We start from the raw sequence: 12475 nt of genomic DNA, 5'->3' as shown, positions 1-12475 counted from the left end.
GGTAAGAGACTTTCCAATGTGGGCCCCACTTTTTGTGAGCTAGGTCAGGAAGGTGTTATTCCTGTGAACAAGTGACATATAAGGGAATTAAGGAGCAGACAAATGGGTGACTCATCCAAGGTCACACAGCAAGTGACAGAGCTCCTCTCCTGGAGCCAGGCCATGTGTGCAGGCACCAACCCCACAGCCTGCTCGCAGAAGGGAGTCAAGGGGGCAAAAGAGGAGGGGAAGGAGGCAGAGAAGGCAGAGCGGAGGGAGGGAGGGAAGAAGTTAGAAGAGAGAGAATCAGAGTAGAAGATTGGCAAAACCCTTCCATCTAGTTGCGGGACCGAGATGTGCCTGGAACCTTCTCACTCTCCTTTTTCCTCCCGGACCCAAGAAAGTCGGCCCGGAGCTGTGAGGTACGGAAGGGCTGCAGGGGGGTTGCTGGGCCTTTCAAAGGCCGCATGTACACAGGGAGAGAAGCAGCAGGGGCGGCCCAAGGGCCTGGGCCAGGAGGAGGGGCCGGGCCTGCCTTTGGTGCCTAGAAATCAAAGCAGCCAACCTTGGGCTTTTTCTTCCCCTCTCACTGAGGCACTTTTATTGGCGAGATGAAGGGAGGCAGAGCAGGCCTACAGTCCTCGCTTAGCTTTTGGAGGTTAATGACCCAGTTAGCAGCTCTTGGCTGCGTTTCCGACATTTTGCAGACATCAAGCCCCGCGTCTCTGCCAAGTACATTCTGTTCCCTGGAGCTCATCCAATGCATCTCAGATTACTATGTAATGCGACAAAGAGGGAGAGGTGGCTGGGAGGGGCAGCGGGAGGGGGCGGGCTGAGCGGCCAGAGGGGCGAGGGAGGGGTAAAGGGATGCCACTCTAAATATAGCTGCCCTCCTAGAGATGCAGGACCAAGGTGCTTATTACTGCACTGGAGTGATCCCCAAGGGAGGGGACAGAGGCCCTGGCGTCCAGGCAAGACCCGAAGGAATCCTGCCGCGAGCGCACCCTGGGGTGGGGTGGGGGTGAGGCTGCCAGAGCCTCCGGTGGGCAGGGAGAGCGGGGGAGGGAGACGAGAAGGGGAGGAGCTAGGGAATAGGCCCCGCCCCAAAGCCCTTCCCGCAGCTCCAGAGCGGCTGCAGCCTGCGCGCTAATTATAGACGTGAATGGAAAGCGGCAGCTTGTGAATGATCGCGTTGCTCTGCTGCCTTTGGAGGCTGAGGAGCAGGTGCCGCCCTGCTAGATACAAAGTGATTCATTTAAAAGCCCTCTGTCCCGCAAGCGCACTCACCGACAGACAGGAATCTTCTAGCTCTCTCCTTCCACCGCCCAGAGGAGGATTCCACTGTTGGTTTAAGAGCCCTGAATCTGGGGATCCGGACAGAGATGGGCTGGTGTCTCCCACCTCTTTCACTCAATCTTTAGAAATCTCCCCGTGGGTGCGAAGAACCCCCACGCCCTTTCAAGCTGTTGGGAAGTAGTATCTTGTTTTACAGATGGAGAAATTGAGGCTGGGACAGAAGCAAGGATGTGCCCCGGGGCACATGGTGAGTCAGGGCAGAGCTGTTTGCCTTACCAGGTGGGAACCTGAAGCAGGTTTCACTTCAGTGACATTCATTTCCGGGCATGGATCTTTGGCGTACAAGCATCCCCTTCCCTATCCTGGTTCAGCTCCTCCCTCTCCCCTTCTGCCCCCCCCCCCCCCCCCACAATCCACCCACCGCCACCGGGAAAACTTGCTAATGCTAGCTGATTCTCATTGGGAGGTTTAAGTTCCCGGCCTGGAAACTGGGTGAAGTGAAAACGATGCCCATTTTCCTGTCAGTTATGTGTGAGTCAATCTGATGTGCCCTCCATCAGCATAATCCTGTCATGAGGAACTCCAGAGGAGGCAAAACCCGCAGGAGCCTTTTCTTCCTCCTCAGCATCTCACATGCACCTAGCACTCAGTTAGCCACGTGCTCTCATGAACATCACCACGTAATCCAGGCCACAGGAGCACCGCTAAAAGTCTTATACCCATTTTACCAAGGGGTGGGAGGGCGGAGGCAACTTGCACACAGTCATCTGCTTCTGAGTAGCCAGCTTGAGACCCAAACCCAGGACTCCCACCCCCACCCTGTGCGGTGCCCAGTTCTCACGCTGTGGTCTGCACGGGGGGCAGGGATCCACCTCATCCTAAAGAGAGGTTGCTCCAAGAAGCCTGGTTGTCTCCAGCCTGGCTGCTGGCCTTCTCTCCCCAGAGGCTCCCATGCCCCTTCCTCCATCCTAAGCCGTAGTATACAGCTAGGCAGGAACAAGCTGCCGACTTTGGAACCAGAAGTCTCCACACCCCGCACTGCTCTAAGACTTCAAATAACAAGGCCAGTCGCACTCACCTGCTGGACCTATCCACATTCTCCTCACCTTTGCTGACCACTCTGGGCTTAGCTCTTTCCCTGTGTCTCCCCAGTTTTTGATTTGCCTCTTTGAAGCAAGGAGTGTATCTGGGTCTTTGTAAGTCCCCATCTGACCCGACATACACAGGGTACAGCCCACTGCACTGAGCATAGCAGACACACAGGAATGTTGAAAAATCATAAAACTTTCACATGGCCGAGGAAATGTGCATATACCAAGGCTGGCCATCGTCACATCTATCTGACAACACAGATGAGTGGTCAGAATCTGCACTTTGCATGTACAAGATGAGGCTCTGCCCTGATCAGTTGGGCGATATTGGCAAGTTGCTTAATCCCTCCAGGTGTCCATTTTCTCATCTGCAAAATGGGTATAATTATACCTCACAGAGGCAATACTAAGTGGTATTGGCAGTGCTGGGCCAGGAAAGGAGGGGAATGTTCGTATGTGAATGGTGGTCTCTACAGTCACTACCTAGCTTGGAATCCAAATTCAGCTATGGGACTTGGGTAAGTTTTTTAACCTCTGCATGCTTCAACTTTCTCATGTATAAGGTGAGGATACTAAGCATACCTATCTTATAGTGTCATGTGAATTAAATGAGTTAATAGGTATAGAGGGCTAAAAATAGTGCCTGGCACAGAGTAAATGCTCAGTACAGATGACTATTGGTTTTTGTTTTGTTTTGTTTTGTTTTTTGGAATTAAATGAGAATTGAATGGTGTAATGTGTGCAAAGTTCCTAGAATAATGCCTAGCAGAGGGTCAGCACTCAGTAAATAACTTATTTCCTCATCTGTGGAATGGGATTAGGATAGTTTCTTTTATATAGGGTTGTTCTGAGGATTATTTTAGATAAATGTAGATGGACACTCTGTAAAATTATATAGGACATGTTTTATTATTAACTTTAATGTTGGGGTGTTGATTCAATTGGGGTGTATTAACTGTGTCTGGTCCTGTTTGAGATACAGAGATAAATATCTATGCTGTCAAGGTGTGGCTAGGTAGGTAAGGCCTAGGCTGGATATACAAATAACTGTAGAACACCAGGCAGAGCGTGATGGGTGCCCTGATTAGCTAGCTCGTAAACCAAATGCCAGGAGGCATCAGAGAAGGGGAGGCAGAGACCCTGAGGTGGGGAAAGGAACTCTAGAGTGACTACAGCAAGATGAACCAAGCCTGAGAGAATGAGTAGAATATGGACAAGTGGAGACGGAGGTGAGAACTTCCTGGTAAAGGGGATCAATCAGCAAGAGCAAAGACTCCAAAGCAGGCCTGGAAAGGGCATGTGGGAGAACCACACCCATGCCAGCATTCTGAGAACATGGCCCAGGAGGTCAGCGAGGAAGAGGCCAGGCAGTGGAGTCCCAGGGGCCCTGTGATCCTCACTGATGACATGGAGGGCAGATGTGCTGAGGACTGTCTTGGAATGGTGATTCATGGTCAGACTGCAAAATCTCATATAGTGGAAGTGGAGAGAGAAGGGAGGGATGTTTCTCCAGAGCCAGAACCGGAGTGGCAGACACTGGGGATTTCCACAGCTCCTTCACCAGCACCTCTCAGTTTCCATCATTGCGTGTTTACCTTGGTGTTCTGCTCTTTACTTACACTGATATGTAAGCTAAAGAAGAAATGGGAATGGGAGGTTTTCTTTCTTCCTTGTCCCTAGGGCCTGCTAGGTTGACTGCATATAGTAGCAGCTCAATAAAGACTCACTGAGCAAGTGAATGCCTCCTTGATCCGAAAGCCAAAAAGACCACCAGAGTGGCCTAGAAGTGGTCAAAGGGGTCTACAAGAAGGTTTTTCCTACCTTTAACTTCAGCAAAACAGGTGGCCCTAGGGTGACAGAGTTTAAAATTCACTAAACAGAAGCGCAGAACTTGTTTCATGGTCCTTCAAATATATCTATTTTTAGAAAATAAAACCAGAAAGGATTGGGAAGAAAGGTAAAGGAAGAAACCTGGGGTAGAAATAAAATTCCACCTGTAACTCTCCATCTCTTATTTAGTTACCTTACTTAGCCATCTTCTATTTTTCATTCTCTCCTTCTAAAAAAAAGGAAAAAGGAAAGAAAGGAAGAAAGAGAGAGAGAAGAAAAGAAGTTACCCAAGAAAGCAATGAATGTGGGCAACTGGTCTTGTCTTCTCAAACCCTCCATGACCTAGGTCCCTTCCCGGCTCAAGTTGGGGAGCAGAAAAGAAATCCAACTGGTTTCAGTTGTTAAGGATTTGGGACAAGCAGCTAGCTGATAGAGGCCTTGCCTACTCTCCTCCTTTAAAATAGCAATGCCATTGCCTTTCTTCATCTCCCTTGGGTAGACCATTTGCTCCTATGTTTCTTGATCAGAGGCACAGAATGCTGGAGATGGAACAAACAGAACCTGGAGGGAATTGGAATTCAACTCTTTTGTGTTATAAATTAGAAAATCAAGGAAAAAGAGACAGGAAATGAATTGTCCAAGGTCTCCCAGCTCATTTGTCACGGAGAATAGGACCCAAGACTTCTGATTTCAAGTTTAGTGCTCTTTCCAAACTCCATGACACCCCCTTTAAGGGAGTAACATTCATATGATAACATCTAACGTTCGCATCTCCCTGAGAAGAGGGTAGCTTTGAGAGAAGCAGACCTGGGTTTGAATCCCACTGCTACTACACACGAGCTGTGTAACCAGAGGCAAGAAGCCAGACCTTGTACCGTAACAACAGCCATCACTGCAAGCACCTACTTTGTGCCAAGCTCAGAAAAGTTAAGAAACTGGTCCAAGACAGTACAAGTGGTGGACCCAGAGTTTGAACCCAGTCTGTCGTATTCTAAATCCCATAATTTTCCCCTGTAGCATCCTGTTTCTCTATACCGCAGCTTCCTCATCTACAAAATACGGGATTACTTTTAAGAATAAATGAGATAAAAAGAACCTAGCTCAGTACTTGACATGCAGTAGGTGCTCTACTCTTATTTGGAACATCACATTCTGAATATTGTTATAGCCCAGGTCTTACGATTTTGATTATATTGCTTAAAAAATGGTAGCAATTGTCAGTCATCATCACCATACTCAACAGCCTCTACCGTCCAAGCCTCAGCTTTCCCCTGATGTGTCCTTTCAAGGCGTTGTGTTCCAGACATGGAAGATTTAAGCAGAACAGGTAAGGCAAGATAGAAACTAAATCTGCCCATTGGTGCTGGAATGCTGAGCAGACAGCTCAGGTCTGGCAACAGTAGCTACATCCACTCATAGGCTAGGGGAACATAAGGCAATAGGATATCCAGGTGCAGGAGCCTGACAGATTTTCCTACCTAGGGGCCGCAGTCCAGGGATTGAGAGTGAGCAATGCCTAAGGCAGAGAAACCATGGCTTCAGAAAGTTCAAATCACAGGAGTCCAAACTACCGTTTCTGGCAAAAGCCAGACGAGACTTCAGCTAGGAGGGAATAAAGCTGGGTAGGAGGATCACCAGAAAAAAGAACATGAAAACCAGGATTAAAGCAAAATCCAGTTGAAAGAAATAGAGATCAAAATCAACCTAGCCCTTCTGAACACAACAGATGAGTCTTTTTTTTCTCCCCGGATTATAAAAATAAATAACCCTGCAATTCTCCGGGCCATAAATTGTAGATACATTTGCTTAGAGCAAAGGCACCAAAACATTCATGGGAAGGATACCCACCAAATTCAGAATAGTGTTTTCCTCCGTAGAAAATAGGAGGGGAAAAAGGCAGGAGGAAGAGAAAATAGAAGGTGGGAGCTTTAACTATGTGCGTTACACTTAATTTCTTTGAACAAAAAAACAAATATGGCAAAATGATCAGCATCTGGGTTTTCTGAGGGTGAGTACATGACTTCTGTTACATCTTTTCTGTATGATTACATATTTAATAATTTAAAACATAAATATATTTTAAAATTAAGTGTGTAATATTAACATGTGACCATTACAGAAAATCTGGGGATTTTATGAGTCATAACATAGAAAGATAATGAGTTTTTAGCGTTATGATGTTAGCTATTTAAAAGTCACGATGTGCTATTTCTCAGGTACAACAGGTCTCACTCCAATGAGAATTCATATAAGACCACTGTGGTAGATTTACATACTGACGTCCATATATGTGTGTTAGGAGGAAGATTTCAGGATTCTTCACATCATCCTATCTGGCCAACCATTCCAGAAATGCCCAACTCTTAACTCCTAACCTGGCTGGATAGAAAGTCCTATTTTAAGATAAGAATTAGGATCTTATACTCCCATACGGAAAGAAAATCTAAAAGACTTCTGAATAATCAAAGCTAACATTACAAATTTCACAAACTAAACTTCATGGATGGAAACCCAGCAAGGGTAAAGAGCAGAGCACCACCATCAACCATTGGATCTAATGGACACTTATAGAATATTCTGCCCAACAAGAGCAGAATTCACATTCTTTTCAAGGGCACATGGAACATTCACCAAGATAGACCATATCGTGGGTCATAAACCTTATGGATATTCTCCCATGAAGCAGAGACCTTCGGACCCTGACTCAGAAAAAAAGTCTCATTTTACATAAAGTTGATAGACCATCTGGAGTCTCTGACCGTAGCACAGCAGAAGAGAAAGCAGAATTGCTTCACAATGGGCAATCCTCATCAGTAATACCTGGCTGCCAAACCTTTTGGGGGGAGAAAAAGTAGCTATAAAATAGAGACTCGAGGGCCCAAAGCAAGCAGTCTGGAGCCATCTAGTTCAGGTGCAAAGTGTAAGGAGCCCAGGAATGCCCAGAAACAAAGCACTCTGCTCTAGGATACTTAATGGTTTAGTAGGAAGAGCATGGGAGTCAGCTGATGAGGGTTTGGGCATGGCTCTGCCACTAGCCCACAAGAGGCTGGGGGCCTGTCTCTTTCACTTCTTCTTTCTGGGAACTAGCTTCCTCTTGGGCAAAATGGAGTCACTAGAACCTACGACTAGACCTCCAAGATGATTTCCACTTTTACCTCTCCGTGGCTATTTTTGTGTTCATCCTAATTCCCCTGGGTCTTCAAGGAAAGGATGAATAATTCTTTGTAATTGTTGTGTTTGAAGTCAGGGGACCATGTGAGACCTCAGAGGTCAGATTTGCTTACACGGACTAGCTTATTCTACCCCTACTCCCCCCACCAATCCTGGATCTGCTCAGAAGTCTTCCGAAGGGTTCCACAAGGACATATTTACAAACAGCTTCCAAAAAGCAGTAAAATGGCAAAACAAGCCTTGCAAGAGAAATTCTGTATACCAGACAATTTAATTCTGAACAATGGACCACATGAGGGTGTATAAATAACTAATTACGCTGGACAACATGAACAGCTTTTTTGGATGATTGCAAAATTGGGGAGGAAGGAAATGTGATGGGTATTTATATATTTGGGCTTCAGTCAAAGATTTCATATTCACTCTTAAGCAATTTGACTTACAAAATTAGCTCAGACTAGAACACGGTCAAACGACTCAAAATTGGCAGAGTCTGCTCTCAAAGGAGGATGGCTTGTGCCCAAGCATCCAGGGGACTGGAATGGATGGCTGGGTGTGTCCTCTGGTCTCCGCAGGATATTCGGTTAGAGGTGCCTTGGTCTCCATAATGACCTAAAGAAGTAGAAACTGTTGGGGGGCATTTGGATAAAGTGTTTCGATGCGAAGCCAAGCTCATCTTGTTATCACACAAGCACATATTCCTGGGTACCCGATTCCACATTTTCCCTGAGTCCCTACTGTGTGATTGGTACAATGCCAAATCTTGGAGATGCAGAGACTGGATCTCTTTAAGAGGCATGGGATACCTTGCTCGTCACTGTATATCTGGTACTGACCTTTGCCTCTGGGACCTACCTACTAGGTATGCCTACACAGTCAGTGTGCAGAGATACTTTTGGATAAATGAATTGTTGAATGAAATGAGTAACACACAGTCCTTACCCAGACAGAATCCTCAGTCTATTGTGAAGGACAGAAAACTGTGTGTAGTTCTCGCTAACACAGAGCAGGTGTCAATGCGTGTGGTCACCAAGGTGCCAAGGGCTCTGTGAACACAGAAGAGATACAGCAGTCAATTCTGGCCTTAGGGATTGACAAAGCTCTTTCATTCCTGCTTCAAGGCCCTCACACACCCATTTTTCCATTGCTATTCTCTGCCTAAATTCTGTTTATCTTCCTAATATCACTTCCAGAGAAGCCTTCCCTGACTCCACAGATGCTAAGTAATACTCCCTCTCTTTTGCATCATTCTGCCTCAGGGCACCAAGTTCTTTTTCTTCAAAATGCATAGAACAACTCCTTATTTATATTTATATGTGTGTTTATTTGTGTGAAGTCTACTTGTGCAAGACTAACAGCAACAGTGTGTGTGTTGTTCATGGGTATCTCACCAACACCTAGTACAGTGCCTAATGCCCAGAGGTGCAGAGGACACCTTTTAAGTTGTTCATGGGATACACACAGAACTCTCTACAAAGGATGTAGAATTTGACCAGGACCTTGAAAAGGGTGCTGACAAAGAGAAATGTAGGAGAGGAGAATTCTGGGAGGATGGAACAGCATAACCAGAAGCAAGGAAGAAGAAAGGTACAGACAGGAGACACTCACGTGGTCGCAAGGAGCAGACCAGTGTTTGCACAAATGACAGGCTAAGGAATAGCAGTGGGAACCATCAGTGGTTTTTGAGAAAGAGAAATAAAATGACCAGGGCTGGAACTTACAAAAGTGGCTCAAGAAGCTCTACAAAGGACTGACCGATGGAAAGAGAAACTGGAGAGAAAGAGATAATTAGGAGGCTGCTAGTGATCCATGAAAAAAGTGAAGGCAGTCTGACCAGGGCAGCCCTGGTAGGAATGAAAAGATCAAAGACATGGTGGCAGGTGAGCGAATGGAATTATATGTGTGGAGAAAGAGAAGGAGAATTCATTAAATAACCCGCGAGTTCCCACCTGGGAGAGTGCGGGTGGGGTGCGGTGGTGGTGTGAGCTGAGATTGCGCACACACCAAAGCAGGGAGGAGTGTGGGAATGAACAAACCGAGAGAACTTCATGTGCACCTCTGGTGTCTGAGGTGTTGAAGAGCCATTAATGGCAACTACCAGGCAGAAAGAAGGAGATCAGGACAAAGATGTGGATTAGGGCCACACCGGCCCAGAGTATGGACTGGAGTTGGTGAGCCTTAGATGACAACGCCCTGGGACACATCCATTTTTCCTGCACAAAGTCTCAGCCTGAGCCTCAGACAATGACCCCAGAAGAGGGGTTCCAGAATCCTCCGGGATGTTAGCACCCTGTTTCTGCCTTCTTTGCTGGATACTAGACAGCAGAGGCACACCCTGTTAGTCATTCAATTGTTGGCACACCTGTAACCATTGCTCTTGGATCCTGGAAAATAGCCTTTCTACTTTGAAGATCTTCTTGACACTCTCTCCTTCCGCTGTGCTCTACCAACCAGTGCCTACAGCCTGGGCTTACCCTGCCTTAACTCTTTCCCATCTTAACACTCCACGTAGCCAAAGCCGAATTCCTCCTGGCCACACTGCACCCTGTGTCCTCATCAAGGATATGAAGGGCTTGGGAAAGAAACAAAAACACACAGAGAGCTAGAAAAAAATTCTCCTGATGGTAGAAACCTTAGCTTTGACTGACAGCAAGATTATACCCCTAAGTGTTTCCAAACTTAAACAATAAGGAAAATCAGCCAAGTGCCAGACTCGTGTGAAGGAACTTCTCAAGGTGAAGAGTACCACATGGGTAGATGGTCATGACAGTTGACAGAGAGAACACTGTTTCTCACCAGTCATCCAGAGTCAGGCATGGAGAGGGGTGAGGCCAGACTGATGCAGACACGCTCAGCTCTCAAGGAGTCTTTCCTTGAAGGAGAAAGACAAAAGCCGGATGAGAACTCTACTAGCTGCTTCCTTCAGGAGGCCTGCTGTGGCAGAAGGAGCCCCTCACAGATCCGCCAAGAATGGAGCTTTTAAAAGTACTACTGACAAGGACACAGGGTCAGAAACGTCTAGAATGACCTTCCACTTGAGTCAAAGAAGCACATGGGAGAAGGGAGTTCCACTATCAGATGTGAGTGATTTTGAACCCCAGCCCACACTCTGACCCTCTGGAGATACCTTTGGAGATAAAGGGGAATCCTGCCTAGTGCCTGAGGATTGACACAAGACGTTTGTTCTTTTTCACACCCCAAAGTGTTTAGCTTGAGCCTTTTGTCAGGAGCAAGAATATTAATGCAAGGTGAAGAGCCCTGGGACAGGACCACAGCACCCTCCTCCACCTCTCTAAACAAGGCCTACCATTGTGTTTCAGTTTCAAAATTATATATCTTGTCTTTGGTATGGATATTTTTTCCTTACCACCAGAGGCAGCGAACTTGGATGAAAAAAGGTTGGAGTTCAAAACCTGCTCTTCTGACCTCTTGGTTTCCCTGGGCCTCAGTTTCATCAAGTGTCCAAACGAGGGGATGATTCTTGCTTGAGTATTCTCAGGTTGTTATGAGAAGTAGGTCATATGTGCATATAGGAAAAGGCTTTGTACTCTTAAGTTCTGCACACACCAGAGATTAGAATCATGCACTGACTAAAGCCATTTTAGGTAGATTTTCTTCTACCTCAACTTCTGCTCTGTTTTCCCTGTTTTACCTCAGGGAAAATGTATTAAGAGGCAGTCACTGGCCATCTTGGGCTTCCTTCTCTCTGCCTGTGCCAACAGTGGAACCATGGAGCACAAGGCTGGTGAGCACCTCCAGTCGGTGAGAGGAACTTGCACCGCTTATGTTAGAGCGCATAAGATAGGGAAGGAAAGCAGACTTCTTCCCACCACTGGTACTCCTTAACAAGGCACAGCCAAGCTGATCTGAGAAAACTGGATCAATCAACCTTGCCTTGAATGTTTTCAAAATAAGAGAGTTCATCCTGATGGATGGGAACTTGGGGCCAGATCATCTCCGGTTTCAACCTCAGTGGGCCACTCCCTGGCTGGGTGACCCCAACAAGGTCACCTAACTTACAATGTGGCTAATAACACCAACCTATGAAAAGAACTCTCAATGTTAAATCCAATGAAGTAATAACTGTGAAAGTGTCTGTCACATAGTAAGTCCCTTGACATGGGTTTCCTCCCTTCCTCATAAGGACAGAGAGGAGAAGTAATAATAATAATAATAATAATAATAGCAGCGACTGTTTACACAGCATTTGTGATATAGAAGGCACCGTTCTTGGAGCTTTAATTATATTGGCTCATTTAGCCTTCACAACAACTGTTTTTATCTTCATGTCATAGGTGGGTGAGCTGAAGCTCGGTACAATCAAGGACCTACCTGATGTCATGTAGCTCACAGAGCGGATTCGGGATATGATGCAGGCAGCCTGCCACTCAACGCATTGCGCTTACCCACCACACTTTAGTGCTTCCCGTCATTGTGGATATTAATCCACAAGGGTCCCTTCAACTTTGTTCTGAGATTTGATGCCTAGGCTTTTATCCTTTTATTAATATGGAATCGCTTTCTAGAAAATAGATATTCTAATGAGTTTTTTTTAATATCGCAAACATGCTTTCCTGTCATTTGTAATGAGTCAGCTTCTGACAAGCTTATTAATTGAACGTTATTTTTTTCTCCACCTAAACTACCTTTGCAAAGTTCACATACAGTTATTTATGGTTTAAGAGCATCACATATGTAAACTGAAGTATGTTTATTAAGGTTAGAATTAACAGTGAATGATTTGATTTCACTGATTGGGTAACTGAGGAAATGAACAGGTAATTAGGTATTTACAGAAGAAGGTCAGGAGCGGTTCCTGGGAGGGGCCAGTCAGTCAGAGCCATTCCAGGAGCCTTTGCCCAGCCTTGCCTCCCCCAAAACCACCCCACTGTGGGGCAGGGAAGAAAAGCACCGTGCGCACACTTGCTTATGGCTGCTTTATTCTTCTCACGAAAGCCACACTCTGGTCTGATCTACCCTGACTCCTCCCAAGGCACTGTTGTCTGTGGAATGAAACCAAACCTCTGCAAGGTGTCAAGGGTCCTCCACCCTGGTCTGGCTCCAGACCAGTTCTGCCCCCACCCTTCAGACTCTGCTCTCCCCTAATC

At 46.3% G+C, this 12475-nt stretch overlaps 1 long non-coding RNA gene across 1 annotated transcript; it reads left to right on the top strand.

Annotated features, from left to right (window-relative positions):
• Positions 1 to 243: 243 nt before the first annotated feature.
• Positions 244 to 12266, top strand: LOC113917553. The gene is made up of 3 exons (XR_003518276.1): positions 244 to 401; positions 1472 to 1522; positions 11663 to 12266. It is a non-coding gene; the product is annotated as an uncharacterized LOC113917553 (long non-coding RNA).
• The last annotated feature ends 209 nt before the right edge of the window (positions 12267 to 12475 follow it).

The sequence above is a fragment of the Zalophus californianus genome, chromosome 1, assembly GCF_009762305.2.
Source record: "Zalophus californianus isolate mZalCal1 chromosome 1, mZalCal1.pri.v2, whole genome shotgun sequence".
In the NCBI taxonomy this organism is placed as follows: Eukaryota; Metazoa; Chordata; class Mammalia; order Carnivora; family Otariidae; genus Zalophus; species Zalophus californianus.
This window is presented reverse-complemented; position numbering and strand designations above follow the sequence as displayed.